At 35.2% G+C, this 20,850-nt stretch overlaps 1 long non-coding RNA gene across 1 annotated transcript in view; it reads right to left on the reverse strand.

Annotated features, from left to right (window-relative positions):
• Positions 1-20,850, reverse strand: part of LOC131814769 (uncharacterized) — a 65,852-nt gene that overhangs the window by 14,124 nt on the left and 30,878 nt on the right. Inside the window, exons 2-3 of the long non-coding RNA XR_009347447.1 lie at positions 15,101-15,249; positions 5,005-5,092 (exon numbers count right to left, since the gene is read on the reverse strand). This is a non-coding gene — a long non-coding RNA (uncharacterized LOC131814769). The remainder of the gene's footprint in view (positions 1-5,004; positions 5,093-15,100; positions 15,250-20,850) is intronic.

Genomic DNA, 20,850 nt, shown 5'->3' on the forward strand with positions numbered 1-20,850 from the left:
GGCTGAATCATCTCATTTTAATCCCCATTTTCTGAGTTTAAAATAAATTCATTTAATCTATGTTACGATAACCAAAATGGCTTCTGGGTTTGCTTCTTCTAGCTAATGGGTTTGGACTAGAATGATTGATTGATTTAGCAAGGCAGGCATTTTATAGAAACACCCAAATAGCTCCCTATAAATGGAACTGAGGTCTGTACACAAAGAGTACTCATACAAATGCTGCGAATATTTACAATTGGGTCCTTTAAGGAAAGTCTTATGTAACTGAGTATCATAATATTCTTTATATACCCTCATCAGATCTTTAAAATTTCACTTTTCACATACACCCTTATTCCATTCATAACCTTTTAGACTCCAAAATTCCCATTCTAGTCCATTAGAACATTTCTCTCCCATGTGCACCAAAGGACATATGCAAGGATATTTATAGCAACAGCATGTTTAACTGTAAAGCAGACAATAACTCAAATGTCAAAGAAGAGAATAGAAAAAGAAATTGAGGGTATTTGCACAATTGAATACTGTATAGCGGTGAAGTAAACAAACATATTATTATACGCAATAATGTCCATGGCCCTTAGCAACATATTTAGTGAAAAAAGCTAGTGCTAGTAAGGCTATTAGAAAATGTCATTTTTTCAAAGCTCTACACAAGCAAAACTATCACACATACATAAAAAGATAGTCCCAAAATAAGTCTCAAAAGTGGCAGAGCCATTGTGAAAATCTGTGTAAGTTACACTGCACACTTCAAAGGACATATTCATATCGGGCCCAGCTGAATATAAAAGTACACATCTTGTGCATTTGTAAAGTACACACTTTGCACAACTTCATATGTAATGGACTGGGTAACTATAACTTCTGGGGAAGAAGGGAGAAAGGGGAGAAGCAACACTTTCCATACGTTCTAATTCTTAATTCTAACTCTAATTCTACTGTTCAAATTCTTAAACTGGATAGTAGATTTATAAGTATTCATTGCATTGCAATAATTTTTTGTATTTAACAAATGGTAGACTCCTAGAAATAATTCTAGGATATATCTTGGGTTTTAGGATAGAAGAGAGTGGGGATATAAAGTCAACTATTTCTCATACATGGAGAATTTTTTTATTCTACCCTATTCTTTCACCCCTAAAAATCACTGTTTTTTTTTTTTTGTTGTTGTTGTTGTTTGTTTGTTTTGGTTACCTAAGAAAAAAATACACATCCTAAATCAAAATATTACACTATAGGGCCCCACTTAGCTACATCAAATTCTGAAAATTAAATATTTGTCATGATTTCTTGTCATATATTAACTAAGTATGGAGACATCCAATCCTGACTCCATGAAAAAAATGATATATTAAATTGTCCCAAGCTCAGTAAATATCTTCTGAGGTTCCTCAGATAAATAAAATATGTTGAATAATTCCTGGCACATCTAGATTGGGAAAAAGATCTAACTTCTCAAACTACTGTATGTCTGGTGATTCCCATCATTCCTGCGCAATATGTAGTGCACAGCATACTCTACTGTGATTTTCTACACAAAATTATTAGGAATAAAATTTGTTTAAAATTGTTTGAAAATTAAGAATCAATTTACTTGTAATGGTTGGCTCTTTCCAAAACAGATGGACATAATCTAATATAAGTGTTTTCGGTTGAAGCTGACCTAAGGTAGTGTCACTTTCATTAAAAAAGGGACGCCTGGGTGGCTCAGTTGGTTAAGTCAATGCCTTCGGCTCAGGTCATGATCCTGGCATCCTGGGATCGAGTCCTGCATCAGGGTCCTTGCTCGGCAGGGAGCCTGCTTCTCTCGCTGCCTGCTTTCTGCCTGCTTGTGTGTACTCTCTCTCTCTGGCAAATAAAATCTTAAAAAAAAAAAAAAAAAAGCCTCCCATGGTGACATTAAAGTCACTTATTGCAACAAGCATCTTTTATCTCAAACTTAATTTGATTTAAAAATATTATTTTATTTTATTTTAATATTTTAATTTTTTTAAGATTTTATTTATTTATTTGACAGACAGAGATTATAAGTAGTCAGAGAGGCAGGCAGAGAGAGAGAGGGGGAAGCAGGCTGATGCAGGGCTTGATCCCAGGAACCTGGGATCATGACCTGAGCCTAAGGCAGAAGCTTTAACCCACTGAGTCACCCAGGCGCCCCTAAAAATATTATTTTAAAAACTTAGGTAAGTCTAGTTGAAAGTTCATGAAATTCTCATGATATATTTTTGAAACATGGAAACAAAGTTATCTGTCAGTTACTAATCTAATACACTTTTAGACAAAATAAATATTGCTTTTTAAAATATCTGTTAAAACCATTTATAAATATAGATAATACTGGATAGTGTTAAGGTATAAGATAATTGATTACATATTCTTGCTGATTTTTTAAATGAAGTTCTTAAAAAATATATATGCATAGATATATTTTAAAGATTTTATTTATTTATTTGACAGAGGGAAAGAGCGCACACACAAGCTGGCAGAGAGGCAGGCAGAGGGAGAGGGAGAAGCAGACTCTCTGCTGAGCAGGGACTCAGTGTGGGGCTCGATCCCAGAACTCTGGGATCATGACCTGAGCTGAAGGCAGCTGCTTAATTGACTGAACCACCTAGGCATCCCCAAATTTTTATATTTTTGAGAAAAGAACTGTTTCTGTAAAAAATGTAACACCTTATTTTCCCATCTGCAAGGCCATTCTAAGTGAAATACTCATTTTCAGAAAGTTTTGATTGGTAAATCACTACAATAAACATTACGTTAAAGGAACACATTCAAAACTTGTTTCTCCATTAACATTTGAAACACCATTTATATTTGTGTGATACACAAAAATGCAGAGAACAGCTCCTTCCATTTATATATAATAATCTTAACATAAAATACTTCGCTTTAAGAACAAAATATTTTAGCTATTATTCTTTAATGGACACACATTCTTGATTTTCACTTCATATTTGTCTATAATAAACCATGTATCATTTCATATCCAAGAAAGATTAAAACCCTAAAAACAAACAAGCAAAAAAATGTGGAGAGGGGTTATCACAATAACAAGGGGAAAAAAAATTGGTTTAAATTAATTAAGTTAAAATAGTATAAACCAAAGTATGTCTTTTGTCTAGCTTGATTAGGTCAACTCATAAACCCAGTTTAAAAAACAATTTGCTCCATTTTTCCAGCAAAAGAGAAAAATGAGGGCAAGTACAGTATAGGAGAATTTTTAAATGAGACGTACTGACAGATTATAATATGGTGTCTCATCAGATGACGTGGTGTTTTGACTACTTGACTGCAGTAGGGCTATAATTTAAATGCCATTAAAGACACATAAGCTCTAGCATGGAGACAGGAATACTGTAAAATTTTTTGGTCTGTAGTCACAATGCAGATAAAATTGTTCCTTTGATCTTTCAATGCCAAAGTCTGTTGTCCAGAAGGGAAATGTCTTTGTGCTTCTGTCTGAAGCTAAGACAGATTTCATTTTCCATCTAAGTCATTTTGTTAACGCCACATAAAAAGTAAAGTGTATTTTATCAGCAGAGCTTAGTTTTCTTTCATTGTTATTTTAGGTTACTTTATGACTATGTAGTGCTCAAAAAAAAATGTGCTCAAAATACACACATCTGGGTTTAAAGTGACTAGACTCTAATTCCAAATGTCTTGATGTGTTTACTGGCATTTGTATCTTAGGAATTAAGAACATTGTTGTTTTCTTCTCTTCTTTTGTACACGTTTCTTAAAGAATAAGGACATATTTTGCTTTTAAGACTTAGAAGAACATAAACATATGTTTGACCTCTGTGAGAAACCTCACGAGCTAGTAATTTGTAATAAAATTTATGTAATAAAATCATTTGCAAAATCAGTGAATTCACAGTGAATTCTCTCCTGAGCAAGTCTCTTAATTACTGAAAACCTGTGATAATTAACAATTTTTTAGCTTTAAATTCTACGTATATATGTTACATTTTAAGGGGAACATAATCTGGGAGATGTTCATAATGGATTCATTATGTCTTGTTCTTTAGAAAATCCGACAGTAAGAATTTCTCATTGTGATTTGCACATAGTCCTGATAGCTCATTATAAATTCATGTAAAAAACAAATATTGTTTTTAGACTGCAGGATGCCAGTGATAGTTTCCAGAATCCATTAAACCTTAGGTCTTAAGTATTCACATTTTGATTCTTTTAATTTTAAAAAATGAGAGGTAATTTTTAAAAAAACAGATCCCAAGTTAAGAATATTTTTGCCAAGATTGAATCTAATATATAAATATCATTTGTTTCTTTTCTCTGTTCTCACACATAAGAACTATTTCCAGTTTCTTTTCAAGGTGAAATTTTGGGGATGATTGAAGTAGTATACTTAAAGGCCAAAAATCATATTTTTATTCTGTCAAATCCTACTATCTGCTAAAATTTTGATAATAAACTACTAAAGTCAGGTTGGAAATAGTTTAAAAGTGAAATGTCATATGCACAAATAGTATTTATTTTTTCTTCCTTGATAATTGGGTTCTATAATGACATAACAAAATTCTAAAAGTCAACTTTCTGACAGTTTTGAAAATTAAATCATTTAAAAAACGAGAGAAAAAGAAAAAAAGCTTATTCAGCACTATTTCTGGTGCAGGTCATGCTCAAAGGACAATTTAAATGCATCAGGCTTTTCTACAAAACACCCATCCATAAGCAAACAAAATCACAACCAAAGCTTGTACCTGAACTCTTCATTAATGCTGTTCTTCTAACTATTTCAGAGAGTGGTTTGTATTCAGGAGCCACGGAGGCTTCTTTTGTTTCCTGTCCCAGTGTGGGGACGAAAGGAGAGGTTACTGTTAAAAAGTCTTTGCCTAGCTTTTGTTGTTGCCCATTGGTGGCATATTATTAGTACAGACTCTAGAGTGTAACCTCCCTGAGAGCAGTGTCCTATGCATTCTTCTTTATCTCCCCCAGAGCTCAATACATATGGTAGATGACAGAAGTCCCCACCTGCTGGATGGTGTACCCGTGCCTCTTTTGTGTAGTAGATGGATTCCTCGACAATGAAAAGCACATCACTGGCATATTACCCAAACCCCTGCAAAACATAAATGATGTGTAAAAGCACCATCATATAAAAATAATTCTGCTTTGCTGATTTTGAAAATAATGCATCTGTCTGTGAATGTCTAGGAAGAACCCAAGTCTGATATAGAATTTCCTATATCAGTGAGGAAAAGTGAACTTTGAGGAAAAGTGAATTACAGTTAAGATAACAAGTAAAGGCTAGAGCATGAATAGCAACAAAAAACTACCCGAGGAGTACACTGTATATTTTGTATCTGATTTTGAGATTTTTTTTAAAAAAATCACGCCAACAACTTTCTGGAATCCGTAATTGCTAATGGTTATATAAGTATCAGCCCCAAGCAGATTGCCTAGCAAGATTTTCTGGAGCACTGATGGTAAACAAGCCAATAACTATGCAAACAAATATTGCTTTTATGGTTATTTAAACACTCAGTATACACTGGTGTATTAAAATACTAGGAGAAGACACAATAACTTCTGCTTATCAGAGGAATATTTGTATAAAACTGACAAAATGCTTAAGCATACACGGAATCAGTATTACAGGAAATTTATTATAAACCCAGTGTAAAAATATTTCTAACCAGAAGGCAATACCAGAGATTATAGTCACTAGAATAGAGGACATGAAAAATTATTTTAAATCAACTATTTAATTATGAAAGAGAGAGAGATTGAGATTTCATCACTTATGAGTATAAAATTCCAGAAGAAGTAATTGAGCAAAAAGAAAAATTAAATTAAATTGGAGATTAAGGCAAATAAAAATATACAATGGGGGATATTGTTACGTTTGGGGGGAAATATAGGAAAGAGGAAAACCTTAGGAAAATTTGTAAATTAAATAAAAATCGTATGTCAGTATGTTTTTGCAGAGTTATGCTCTGAATTTGAACAGCAATCCTCAGCCTGTTCCACAGCAAACCAGTTTAGCTTCCAGGAGATCATTGGTAATAATTTTGATTAATAAGGCAATTGTAGGGTGTTACTAAAATCCATTTCATTCTTAATTTGATGAGTCAAAAAAAAGCACAAATGCTCTTATAATGAAGATAGCTATTCTTTGTAGCCACTTTAAAGATAAATTAACAGTAAAACAACACAATACTTATTTCTTTTGATTCTTTCTAAGGAATCTTTATTCCTTAGAAAGAATTCTGAATAAACAACATTATAATTTTACTGGCTCAAAAACACAAAACAGTTTCAGACATTTAGTGAAGATAAAATACAATTAATTGTGTTTGCCCAATACTAATAATTCTGCACTCCTTTTGGAAATCTCTTGATTTCTAGCAGACTGATAAGGATCTGAAAATCTCTGTTAAGTGAGACCCTCTGTGAGCAAATGCAAGGCATAGTGCTTCCCACAATACTATGAGAATCAATTTGTAACTTCAAATAATCAATTCTCTTCCGAGTATTTAGATAGAAGCACATCTTTGCAGAAGCCTCCTTCCATGCTGATTACTTGAGAAAATTATGGCGGAGGTGAAACCATCAAATAAACTCTGGAGAAGAGTGCAATTATGAGCAAAATCAGTTAATTCTCTAATAAAGTGTGCAATGTCAAACATGGTTAACTCTGGGCCATGACCACAATGAACAGTCATCAGTCATGAAGAAAAAGTCAAGCTTCCATATGTAGAAGTGGTTCAGACTGTGACAAGATACTCTTTGGTGTACGGTTCCAAACTGCGATTGGGACAATAGTGTGCTCCAATATCCAAGCTTCTTAAGCAGCCAGAAAAATATCAAAACAATGAGGGCGCTTTGGAATGTGTAGTCAACTTCCTGTTGTACAACAGGAATCACAGCTGCTACTGTAGCTGTGGGTTTCCAGATGTCAAGGCTGTGAGGATAGTGAGGTAATTGCAGGAAGGAAGGGATACAATTTTGTTATCACAGATTACCCTCCCCTTTGAAAACCATGGATACGGCATCAATGTCAGTGCTTTGGATGTGCACATTATGAACTCGGTCTTCATGCAGAAGTGTCTCCACATTTGTACATTTGCTTCTGCGGAAGAGAATGGGCTAGGATTGTTATAATGGGTGGGAAACAAAAAGTGGACACTCTCAAAGCCTTATACTGCTAGTTTTATAAAGCATCGATAAAGTGTTAATAGGTATTATCGGCAGAAGTTGGTCTTCTAAGAAGAAGCAGACGGCAAGGTTTAACTGTAAGTGTTTCTGAATGCCAGCATTAAGAAAAAAATAAAATGTTTGGACACAGATTAATCAACAACTCTTTTTAAGGCTGTCTGTGGTTATTAGTGACTGAGCAGAGGAAACTGGATGACGATTTTCCAGTATTCAGCTAAAAATAACTCCCTTCTCAGCTTCCCCTGCTGTGTTGTCGAAGGCTAGAAGTTATCAAAAAGTCCATAAAGCCATTCCAAAGCCAGAATCAAGGTGCTATTTTGGCATACCTCACTGGCAAAACCGGTATGTATTTGTTCACAGGTCAATGAGGTTAGCTGAAAAAAATTCAACAATTTCTTTCTTTTCTAAGGTTCTCAGTTATTTGCTGAGTGTGGAACATCTGTTTAAGTGCTGTTTGTAAATGAACATTCGCAGTTGGTACCTTGGTTTACCTCCAAACAAGGCAGGATTGGCAGGATTGAATATAGTATCTGAGAAATGGTCAGCTCTGGATTCATTCTACCAGCTACGAAGCTAAGAGACTTCTCATTTCCCTCACACCAGAAACCCAATTCACTGAAACACTAAGCTTTTCACGGTTTTTGTGGAAAGGTGTGGATTATTATTGACCCATATTGAGCTAACAGCAGTCAACTAAATCAGACACAATCACATGTGCAATTCTTCTGCAATTCTCCAAGAATTTTGGAGTTAAAACAAGAACTTTATGTCTGTCTTATTAAACATGGCCTATTGTTTCTGACTAAGAACACCTGATCACACAATTCCAGAGAGTACCATTCACATCATCATCTAGATCAAAGGTGCCTCCAGAAGTTGTGCAGTGCACAGCCTGTACAACTGTAGGTAACAGGCCTTTGAAAAGATTGTTTAGAATCCTGAGTAATTTATTCAGTATTAATGTCCTGTAGTGTAATGAGATCTTAAATTTAATGGGACCTTGCCAAAGTTTAAATAAAAGTACTGAATTAGTAGGGTCGCGCTGTACATTTTTAAGCTGTATAATATGTAAGGGCAAGAACAATTGTATACCGTGGTTGGGGGGGACGCTGAATGGTGAGAATGATTAATTCTTTTCTGGCAAGTGGAAAAAGGATGACTAAGGAAAAATATGAACAAAATATTGATAACTAAGCGCTTGCTAAGTATGAGAAAGTGTACTTTTACTTTCTAAGCAGGCAGGATTTAAAAAAAAAAAAAGTTTTTAGCTAATTTAAAGCCCTGTTTGAGTGTAGTTTTATCAGTTTTCTTTTTCCCTTTAGGGTTTCCTGTTTTTCAATGCTGTGTGGAGAATCTTTTATTAAAAACATCCACTGTTATAAGTCATTCCTCTCAGTGACAAATCTGATTTGGTCTACTACTGATGAGTAAACTGAAATATATACAACTCTTTTAACATATTTACATTTAAGTGGGCCTTCCCATTTTCAATAAAGAGAAAGTTACTAAGCACAGTAAGAAGCTAGATCAGAAATAAGTATGTGTCTAAAGCCATGGGCCTTTTTGAGCCTGGATTACCTGAGCACTTGCAAGAAATGCAGTTCTTGGGCCCTGCCTATTGCTGGGCTTGAAACCCAGCAATCTATATTTTAACACGTCTTCCGAGTAATTCTGATTTGCAAAAGCTTGGGAAATTTTGCCCTAGAAAATGTGTGATTATTAAAATCATCCTTTAGTAATTAAGTTGCAAGAAATAGTGACATAATGCATTGGCAAAGGAAATTATATTTTCAATTTCCTACGTATCTTCTATAAAAATGTTTTATTACTTTTAAAATTCAGTAACAATGATAAGTCCTCATATTCACTTTTCTGTTTATGTGTTACCAGGGAAAGACTTCACTGCAGATTAAAAAAAAAAAAAAAAAAAAAAAAAAAAAAGTACCGTTACTGAGTTCTTTTAAAGAAAGAAAAAGCTATAAGCATAACTTTATCTTATAATTTCATTACTACAAGTTGGAGCTATAAGCCTTCCAAGTGTTATGTCTAACTCTTGGCATTATAGATTCATGGCTATATGTTCAGTGATAATCGAATTCATGCTAGAAAGGAACTCAGCCTGTATCTATTCTTAGTGTAGGACTCAAGGTCTGTAAAAGGCAAACCTGTTATTTTATCTTTCATGGATCCAGAGACTTTTTATAAATCTCAAGTCTGAAAAATATAATAAAAAATAAATATTAGTTGTATTTAAATTTTAATGCCTCCATATCATTAGTAGAGGGTTTTTAAGTAGGCAATCTTAAAAAGCTTGGAGAAAGTACATGAATGCCATCAAGAAGGAAAGGCAGGGGTGCTTGGGTGGCTCAGTGGGTTAAAGCCTCTGCCTTTGGCTCAGGTCATGATCCCAGAGTCCTGGGGTCAAGCTCCGCATCCATCCGGCTCTCTGTTCAGCAGGGAATCTGCTTTCTCCTCTCTCTCTGCCTGCCTCTCTGCCTACTTGTGATCTCTGTCAAATAAATAAATAAAATCTTTTAAAAAAAATTAAAAAAAAAAAAAGAAGGAAAGGCAAATTGGCTCAGTTTTCCAGGTACTCACTGGGGAAGCCACATACACTTATAATTGTATACAAAAGCTAAATAAAACATCATTTAATACATCGAAATCATTCATATAGGGTTTTTTTTGGGGGGGGGGGCGTTAAAGCTAAACCAAGCTAAGACGTATTGGCTTAATGACTTTCACAGTTTTTAGAAGACCAGTGGATCAATACTATCAACACATTTTTTCCCCTATGCTCTAAAAACTTGGGGTTCCTTATTTCCTGCATATTTCTCTTTTGATGGCTTGCTTCTGAGACTTCCACGTAGCTTATTTTTTTTTCCTTTCCTATCAGTAGATTTCCAACGAAAAACCCCTCAAGTCCCCAAAACGTATCAAGTTAATAATTCTCTACCATCTCATTGTTGTTAGTTAAAAAAAATAGTTGATAATCCACATTTTAAATACATGGCTATCAGCCCATTTTGATGATGATTTCCCAAGTTCTCTGCAGATGTTTTGCTTTTGTTTTCAGTATTTGGTGAGCCGTTCCAGGGAAATTGTGCTTTAGTAGATGGATAGCGCAATGAGGGCCACTGTCCTGCTATAATCAGGACTCCATGAAAAAGTATCTGGTAGGGTCTTAATTTGTTCTCTGCTGCAGAAAGTTACCTCTGAAAATGTATTGCTATAGTTAACTATAATACACAAGAAGAAATTTTTCATGTCCAATCACAGGCAAACATGCATTAATTTACTTGGCTTACAGTGCAAGTTTTCAGGTATGGCACAGTGTGAGTTCACATTCAGTATCCCTTATAATCTGTGTATTTTTAAACCAATATTTAATGTTTCAAGTAATGGATATTCCATTGAGATTCCTATTTTTTGTAACCTGCAGAGACATTAACATTATAAACCATTTCTTCACTTAGTACATAAAAGTACTTTATAGAAAATGTCTATTAAAGATAATGCAAAAAATCAACATAACTCATTTTCCATTGAGATAAGAGAAGAAATGAAAAATGTCTAGACATGTGGCTCTCAACCAAAGGCAATGTCTGATAATATCAATGTGGTGAGAGAGGAATGCTACTGACATGTGAGTAGAGGCCAAGGATACTGACTAAAAGTGTTATAAAGCACAGTGCTACAATATACAATCTCTTATGCCAAAGAATTATCTCGTCCAAAATATCAATAGTGTCTCTGTTGAGGAACCCTGGCCCAGAGAAAAATTAAGTCCTATTTAGGCAACACAAGTTGGTCATAGTTATTGTGATTTCCATGATACCCACTGGAGAAATCAAAGCCTTCCATCATGGCCATTTAACCATAGAATATGAATCAAATTCCCTTTTCTCAAATTCCAAATGTCCATATCCACACTAGCGCTCAAGATTTGAAGAGAGCTCTTCTTCTCAGTGGAGAAAATATGCCTAATTATGATCGACCAGCATTGAATCCCCTCTACCAGCTGACGTTTTTGCACTGGCGTTTTGAGTTATGTGGCACACTGCCTTGCGTGAATGCTCAGTTTTGTTAATCAACTTCTTTTCCCAAAAATGTTATTTCCTTAAAATGAAACTTCATCTTGAAAAAACAAGCAGTCACTTTGCTAACTGTATAATTACTGTTCCTAACAAGATTTTCACTTACATTTCTTCTCCTTCTAAGTTTCCTTTATGATTATGAAGTTGATAAAATACAAAAGCACAGCCCAGTTTTTAAGTGAAATATATTCTTGAGCCATAAACATCTTTCAATGTGTCTTTCAGCAATCCCCACAATAACTCTGAAAATGTTTTCTCAAGCATACGTAATGACTTTTTCCTTTGTTACCAAAGGATGTTTCTAGGCTTCTTTTGTTAAAGATGCCACTCAAAATTCAGTATAATTGTGCAACATAAAAATTAACAATGGGAAAATATTGTTGTGCATATATAATTTATCTGGCAATACAAACAGCAGGTTGGCAATCCTGTATTTTTGTGCATTTTGATTTGAATTTTCATTGAGTTAGATCCTTTGGCACTACCTGTAGAAGGGGCAGGTGATACATAGCTGCATTTCCTTGTCCCTGAAGAAGATTCTAGAAGAGGTAGTTCTATGTGAAGCCTAATTATCTCTGCAATGTTGGATCATAGATATCTTTATTAAGAATATACATACCACACACCTACAAACTCTGATGTCAGCCATAGGTTGCTTCATATACCATTAAGACAAGGTATATCAAACCCAACTTTCATAGATCAGTCTATAAAAGTACCAGGAAAAATAATCATGTTCATCCTCATTTGCCCTGATTTCCCCCACTTTTTGGATGAAGGAATGCAATTTTTCCATAAGTCTGCATTCATTGTATTATCATGTTCTGTATTTTACATATTGTTATTTAAATTATAATGATCATAGAGACAGTTAACATCTTGATGCTATTTAACTAAATTTGAAGTCCCTAAAACACAAATTGAAATCAAACCTGAAAACTGTCACAAAATTGTTGTTTAATTAAAAAAAAAAACAAAAAACATTATATTACTTAGATGTGTCCTCAATGATTTGGGACTGAAATGTATGCCCTGAATAAATAGCAAGTAGCATTTAATTATGGAAAGTGAAAACAACCTAAGTATTACTACTTCATCAAAATGTTCATTTTTAATGGAAGACATAGCCATCTTTTAAATATTTGCATCAGAAAATGCTTAGAACTAAAAAGTTAAACAAATTACAATTTCTTAGATACATCTAGACTTGCATTTTTAACCTTAAGGCAAAGTGGCAAGCTTTTTAAAGCTCAGCCATTCTACTTGTTTACTTTACAAAAATACTCATTTCCAGTAACATCACCACAAATATTTCTATGTGATGTTCCCAACACTAATCTGAGTAAATATTTCTTTCTTTTTCTTCTTTCTTTCTTTCTTTTTTTGAATGCCTTCATATCCTAGAAAAACTAGAAAGCCAGCTTAGGGGTTATAATTAAAAATGTAAAAGCTTTGTTTTATAAACATATTTTTTGATATGTATAATATCTTGTGGGTTGTTTTTTTTTTTTTAACGTTAAACCTATTCCATCTTCAAGAGCAAACTATATCTCCTATATGATGCCACCCAATTGCCTCTAATAATAGGGTCTAGCTGTGTACCTACTGTGGATTTCCTCCCCAACCCCATTTCTGTTAGTTCTTATAAAAAATAAGAGTTTGTCTTATTTTTTTAAAGAACACAATGTTGGTAATATAAAAAGAATTTCTGAACTTCCAACCCAACTTATGAAATAACTTACCTTCGTTTCTTATGGGCAATCCTTTTTGTTCTGATTAAAACTACAGAACTGTGAGTAATATATAATCATAACACAAAAAAGTCAAAAGTGGGTTGTACTTGTATACAAAAATAAAGTGCATTTATATAGATAATTTATGCTGTTTTACATATTATACATATATAGAGATGAGAAGATATGTTAACAAGTTTTCCTAGATGAATAAAATCCTTAGGCAACTTCAATATATATTATCCACTATTGAATAATAGTTATATTTTACTACATACATATTTTAATGATTATATCTCTTCTCAAACATTTGTAACTAGTTTCTGGGAAAATATTTTCTTTGCCTAAATATATGCAAAACTAAAATTAAACCAACAGCATTTATAGACAAGCAGAACGACTTGGATCAGACTATTTTCTGGGCTTCATTTTCTTCATTTCAGTATGAGAGCTGTATTATAAAATTTCTGTGCTTTCTACCAACCCTCTGATTCTGTTAATTCCAATAAAAATATAAGGCCAAATTATGGAATGAAATTCCCAAGATTGTAGTGAATATTATGTAGGCTAGACAGACATCTATATTTCTCCTGTCACTATAATAATTCATTCTTCAAATTACTCCATCTATAAATTTGACTGCCTGACACCCATATGTACATACACGTTCTTTAAAACCATTTCCAGGGAGGGGCTATTTCTGAAAATCGACAGATCTTGTTCAAGAACAAACTATTCTCGGCCAAATGAGAAGCCCTTTGAGATGCAGTGTCTCCTTTTATTTTTATTTATTTTTTTAAAAGGTTTTATTTATGTATTTGACAGACAGAGATCACAAATAGGCAGAGAGGCAGGCAGAGAGACAGAGAAGGGAAGAAGGCTCCCTGCTAAGCAGAGGATCCGATGATGTGGGGCTCGATCCCAGGACCCTGAGATCATGACCTGAGCCAAAGGCAGAGGCTTTAACCCACTGAGCCACCCAGGCGCCCCACATAGATATATGTATGTATGTATATATATAAAGTAATAGATGGCTTTGTCAAAGACAAGGATGGAATCAAATGGAAGTGGAAGACATCTGTGTGAGAAAGAGGGACGCTGGGACAATCAGGAAATGGACCCAGCAAGGGATGCCTGTCAGTTAGTGTATCTTTACGACGAGAGGCCTGACTTACTGTTATATTTTGAAGTGTCTTCTTCCCAGACTCTATGCTTAAGTAGCCATATTCTTTAAACTGCCTGACTCCAACAGCTGATGCGGTTGCCACCACAGAAATAGAAATTATAGCTTCCAACCCTTCATTTTATCCCTCTTACCTATAATCCTCTAGTTCCAGTCTGTCTGACCACTTGACAAAGTTTTTTGGTTGTTTTTTATTGTTGTTGTTGTTGTTGGGGTGTGTGTGTGTGTGTGTGTGTGTTTTTTTTTTTTAAATTAGTGCAGCTTTGTGGGACCACTAAATACGCTTTACACACGGAGAATAGTAGATAGCCCTGAAACTTGATGAGAAAAGAAAAATCCTGCTGGGAGCAAAACTGGCATAGAGGGCCCACAATAATTCTCCTCATAAAATTGAGATGAACATGTGTCTCCTTCACAGCCATCATTTACCTAGAGGTCTTTCTTGAAAAACTGCTAAGATTCTTTACAGATTTTACATAAGGATTTTCCCCCCAAAGGCTCACTGGTCTACTTTCATTTGTGTGTTGTTTGGTTAGGTCCTTCAAAGACTTCAAGGTTTACTTTTATATTTAAAGAGGGTAAGGATGAAGGCTATTATTTGAATATGGCATTGCACTCAGTGACATCAAGATGCTTATTATAACTTCCCTGATGAGGCGGTCAAAGCGACTCATGGCTCCCAGTACCTTCTAATGTGTATTTAGGTGCCCTGTCGGATGGCTCGCCTAAGTGATGTGGCATATATTTGATGAAAGGACAGTAAACAACATCAATTATAAAAGACAATCTGCTAATGAGAGGAAGAAAAGGAAGAGAGAGACTGAGAGGAAAAAAGAAGAAATCATCTGTAATGGAAAGAACAAAGCATTGCAACTGAATTAAAAGAAATGTCATACCTTAATCATGTTTTAATTTTAGGGCACAACTGTACTCTTCTTTGGAGACAGAACATATTTCTTCAACTTTTGTGGGACTGTCACTGAAGATGAAGATCAAACTGCTTTCAGTTTCCTTTATGGATTCGTTGCAAATTTTGCCAAGATCCCTATACGAAACAAAAAGATATTAAATGAAACTGAGGCCATGCTAAGCAAATTAGCTACAACTGATTTTTGTCCTCTTACAGGGATGTTTTCCAATCCAACACTCTGTAGAGATCTGCCACATCTCGTGTCCTAATTTTTTCCTTTTCTAGGGCTACAAATTTGGCCCTAGAAAACATTGTCTGGGTTTCCCCACCATAAAATGTCTTGTCAAGTAACAACCAGAAACCCCTGAAAAGATAAAACAGATAGCTTTGGCTAACTTTGCAATGTTAATTAGGTATAAGGATTCATCTTCCTTTGGACGTATTTCCCGTGTTTAAAAAGGTTTTAAAATACTACCTACCATTACTACAGTTGATAGATAAATAGATTTTATTACCAGATATATTAAATATATTTGCTTTGTTTTTCATCATCTTAATTTCTCTATAGAGACTCATTTATCTAAATAACACAACGTTATCTCTGTATCATTATCCTAGTCTATGACAGCAGTTGAATTTTCGAAAAAGAAAATACTGAATGTGACTAATCGATGTGGTTTTCTCCCTTTCAATTAGGTTAAATGCAGACAAGCACAGTATTATTTTCTTTTTTACCCTTAAATTAGGGAATCTTCGTATTTGGTTAAAAAATTACTGTAAGAAACACTTTTTAGACTGTGTAAGTTTGTTGATCTTCTTAGGTCAGACATACATGTTCTCTCTTCGAGGATACATATATTTTAAAAGATTATCAGTATTTTCCTCAATATCCTCCATATAACAATAAGCTTTCTTTTCATAAATTTCTTCTCTGTGCTTCAGCACCTGAGGTGATGCCCTAGGGGCTGCCAAGGAAGTATGACTGAAGAGGCATGAATGACCCTGTTGGCTGGCACACTAGGAAGTGCACGGAAAACCTCACACATTCCCCACTGCTGTTCAAGTCCTCCGAGGCCAAGGCAGAAGACTTGGTAGTGAGGGGCGGGGCTTAAGGGAATTTATTTTCTGGGTGGACTTTGGGACATGACCCTGATTCACTTGGGCTCACTCTGCTACTCTGTGCACACTGGCTTAGCAGACACATGACTAACGGGGGAGAAAGTTAATGTCAATATGTCACATATACTTGAGGAAATTTGAGATCACAGAGCATCAGATTCAAAGTTACAGAAACATTCTAAAATGTGTACAAGTACATCAGTGAACTGGTCCGTGGTGTGGTGATTACGTAGCTTTTGCTTGATTTATTTTACTGAATTCACCAGAGACTTCCTTTCTCCATTAATGACATGGGGTTGATCTTCATACTAAACTTTAAACTTTTAAAACACAACAGAAGTTTTACACTCTCTTCCCACTGTGCATTTTGGGAGCCAACACTGCCTTTGTGGATTAATCCCCTTCCCTCAAATTTCCTATGATTGACAAAATTCCTTATATTATATTAAGGAAAACAGGCTCTGAGACTCACTAAACTTACAGTGGCTAAATACGTGTAATTGTGCTCCCAACTCTCAGATATGTGGAACACTCCCTTTTGATAGCAAATAGATGAAGGCTTTGAACATTTGGGTTATTATTATTTTTAAAATTTTTTATTTATTCACTTGACATACAGAGATCACAAGTAGGCAAAGAGGCAGAGAGAGACGGGGAAGCAGGCTCCCTGTTGAGCAGAGAGCCTGATGCAGGGCTCGATCCCAGGACCCTGAGACCATGACCTGAGCTGAAGGCAGAGGCCTTTAACCCAATGAGCCACCCAGGCACCCCATTTAGGTTATTTTTAATAACCTAATTGAAATAGTAGTTTTATTAATTAATGGCATGACTATCTTGTTCAAAATGCTGTATAATATTTTCATTAGATTGGGAGGGACAGCTAGAATGTTTCCTGACATGAATATTGTTGTGGAAATAGAGTTTGTGTAAAACATTTGAGTGGTCATAGGATTTACCTAGGAGTAAAAGATTACCTAAAAGATTACCTAAAAGATTCCCGTTTTTCCTCTCAGTCATCTCTTATAAGGTTAGGAAGTACTTTGTTAGTTTCTTTTCTTTCTCTCTCTGATATTCCTATTGACTAAAGGAATTTAAGAACTGCAGGAACTTGAAAGGGAGTGGCACAATACAGAATGTGTTCTCAATTTTTAAAAATTTTATTGTAATTTTTTTAATTAAAATATTCCCCAGTGCATTTTCTTGGACTCTAACCCCTGACAGCTACTATTAATTACAGTTTAACCTGTTAATGGTCCAACACATTTCAACATATATTAAGCCTGTTCCAAATATTCTGCAAATATTGAACCCATCTATTAAGAACAGCATCCTATTGAAAGGATTCGGAGAGAATGTAAGCAGGCTCAATTTGAGAAAGAAGAAAACATAGTCAGTGAGCTCTTTGGTCACAGAAATATTTGAGAGGGGGCAGTCTCCTCAGGAAAGGGTAACAAAAGCTAAAGTAAACAGATGAGATTACATCAAACTAAAATGGTTTTTTGCAAATCTGAGGGAAACATAAAAAAAAAAAAGGCAACCTACCGAATGGGAGAAAAACATACATCTGATAAAAGGTTAATATCAAAATTATAAAGAATGTGTATAATTAAATATTAAAAAAAAAAACCTCTACAGCTTGATTTTAAAAGGGCCAGAAGACCTGAATAGACATTTTTCCAAAGAAGACATACAGATGCACAAAATGAAAAAACATGAAAAAAAAATGCTCAAAATGCTCACCATCACTAATTATCAGGGAAATGCAAATCAAAACCACAATGAGATACCATCTCACACCTGTCCGTATGGCTATCATGAAGAAGAAACAGATAGCAAGTATTGACGAGTCGTGGAGTAAAGGAAATCCACACCGGTGAGAATGTCAATTGGTGGAGCCAATGGAGATGCCTCAAAAAATGGAAAACAGAATTATATATGATCCAGCAACTCCTTCCTGGGTAAGTATTGACGGAAATAAAAGCACCAATTCGAAGAGATGTACCCCTTTGTTCATCACAACATTATTTACAATAGTCAAGATATGGAAGCAGTCTGTGCCCATCCACAGATGAACAGATAAAGATGGGCGATAGATCGACAAAGAAATATTACTTGGCCATGAACACAAATGAAATCTTGCACTTGAGACAACATGGATGGACCTTCAGGATATTATGCTAGGTGAAATAAGTCAGACAGTAAAAGACAAATACTGTATGATTTCACTTACATGTGGAATCTAAAAAACAAAACAAAACAAAGTAAAACAGAAATAGACTCATTAATACAGGAAATAAGCTGTTGGTTAGCAGAGTAAGGAGGGTTTAGGAGGTTCGCAAAATAGGTGACTGGGATTAAGAGATACAAATTTACAGTTACAAAATAAATAAGTCATGGGGATGCATAAGGAACATAGTCAATAATATTGTAATGATCTTCTGTGGTGACAGATGGTAACTAAACTTATTGTGAGGATCATTTCATAATGCATACAAATATCAAACCACTATGATGTACACCTGAAACTAATAGGTTATTGTATGTTAATTATACTTAACTAATTTTTTTAAAATAAATAAAAGTGACCTCACGGTTTCTTTTCATATACAACTGAATTAGCTTTGCAGGGAATATGAAGTTCAAGAAACACAAACACCCACCAAATGGGGTTCCTGGGTGGCTCCGTCGTGCAGCATCTGCCCTCGGCTCAGGTCATGATCCCAGGGCCCTGGGATAGAGCCCTGCATCAGGCTCCTTGCTCAGCAGGAAGCCTGCCTCTCCCTCTCCCACTCCCCCTGCTTGTGTTCCTTCTCTCGCTGTGTCTGTCTCTGTCAAATAAATACTTAAAATTAAAAATTAAAAAACAAAAAAACAAACCAAAAAAACCACCCACCAAAGTTAAAAATCTAAGAAGGCAGGGGGGGAAAGCTTCTTCCTTCCCTTCAATGGAAAGATCACTTTAAAAAGTCAAAATTTCTAACTTTCTCTCTCTCTCTCCTTCTTTCTTTCGCCCTCTTTCTCTCTGTATATTTATTTATATCACTTGAAGATAAGCTATAGATTAATTCCCTGATTCATTTTGTTCTGTCTTCTTTTTTCGCATATTTCTCCTATTGTCCCTAAATGTTTTGCTGGCATATAAGAATTTAGGTAGGAAGAAAAGCATGAAGCATGACCTTCCATAGCAAATGATGATCTTCCTTTGTCTCTAGTCTGAGCCTTTGCACCCACACACTGCCTGGCGTGTGGAGACCAACCAGACGGCCCTCACTGTTAGATGCCAGAAGGGACTGTGCAAGCCAAGGGCCCTGAGCTCACAAGCTAAAACTTGCATGCTTGGCAAGGCTCAGATGCCAAGGTTTGAATCTCTAATAAACCACTCGCTGCCTCTCCAGTAACGATGCCCTGGGGCTGTGGGGAGGGGATTCTTTTTATAGGAAACATACTCATAAGGATTTAATATTATCTTTCTGAACCCTTTGATTCAATAGGGTTGGTTGTTTTTTTTTTTTTTTTAACTTTCCCCCTTTATTTTGTAGACCCTGTGATGTGAGCCAGTGTTAATTCTTTATGCAACAGTAGTATGTAATCAACATCCCTCCACTGAGCTCAAGATTCTTTTTTCTTTTTAACCATGTGCTTAAAAAAAATAAAATAAAATATCTTGCCACTGAATGTCTTTTTACAGACTGAAAAGACTTTTAGGTTAAACAACATTTGTTAGGCTTTGATGCAATCAAATGCAATTTCAATCTTCTTGAAATATTCAGTCCTGCCTCTCTAAAATTGCACATATGTGTCAGCTTTCAATTTTTTCTCACTAGTGTTTTACACATGAAATCTATTTTCCCTGAGAAAATGGAATCTTTGTGCCTTTGTCTCTCGGTGCGCTGCTCTCAGGCATGTTCTGGCGGGGGCTTTGACTATCGAGGCAATGGGGGAGGGGCCTGGCAGGCATTTGTCAGCTTTCCTTGCATCTGTAATTTCTGGCCACTCAGCAGTATTAGAGGGTCTTAGAAACCGGGTGAGGAAGGTGCGGGGAGAGCTTGTCATTGATGAAAGCCAAACTCCGAATAACTGCCCGATGTTAATGACCGAAGAGAGAGAGAGGAGAGGCTGAAAAACTTTTTATTGTGCTTTAATGAAAAAGATTTTTTTGGAAATGGCTAATTTATAAAATTGCACATGGTAACATTTTCAGATCTCAGTTGAGAATGCCCCTGTCCATATTATGTTACCGATTTCATTGCTTTTAGCTTGGCAAGGGTTCACGAAACTATTTTAATTTTCCACCAGTGGCTTCTGGTTATTCCTGCCCTATTTCCTCATAACATAACTGACAGCCCAATTAAACATCTGCATTTTTTAATCTGGACTTTCCTCCCATAACTATTTTGCTTTTCTTCTAAAACTTCCAGATGTTTTGGCTCCTTTATGATTTTAATGCATGCAAGTATATTTCCTCCTATTTCAAAGACAGAGAGCAGGATGCACTGACCATATGTTTCTATATAAAAAGCTTTGTAATGCACCAATAATAAGGTTGGTATTTTTGTCTCTTTGTGGATACACTTATGTTAGAATATATCTCATTGTCTTCTAGCACTTTACTATTTG

The sequence above is a fragment of the Mustela lutreola genome, chromosome 14 (assembly GCF_030435805.1).
Source record: "Mustela lutreola isolate mMusLut2 chromosome 14, mMusLut2.pri, whole genome shotgun sequence".
In the NCBI taxonomy this organism is placed as follows: Eukaryota; Metazoa; Chordata; class Mammalia; order Carnivora; family Mustelidae; genus Mustela; species Mustela lutreola.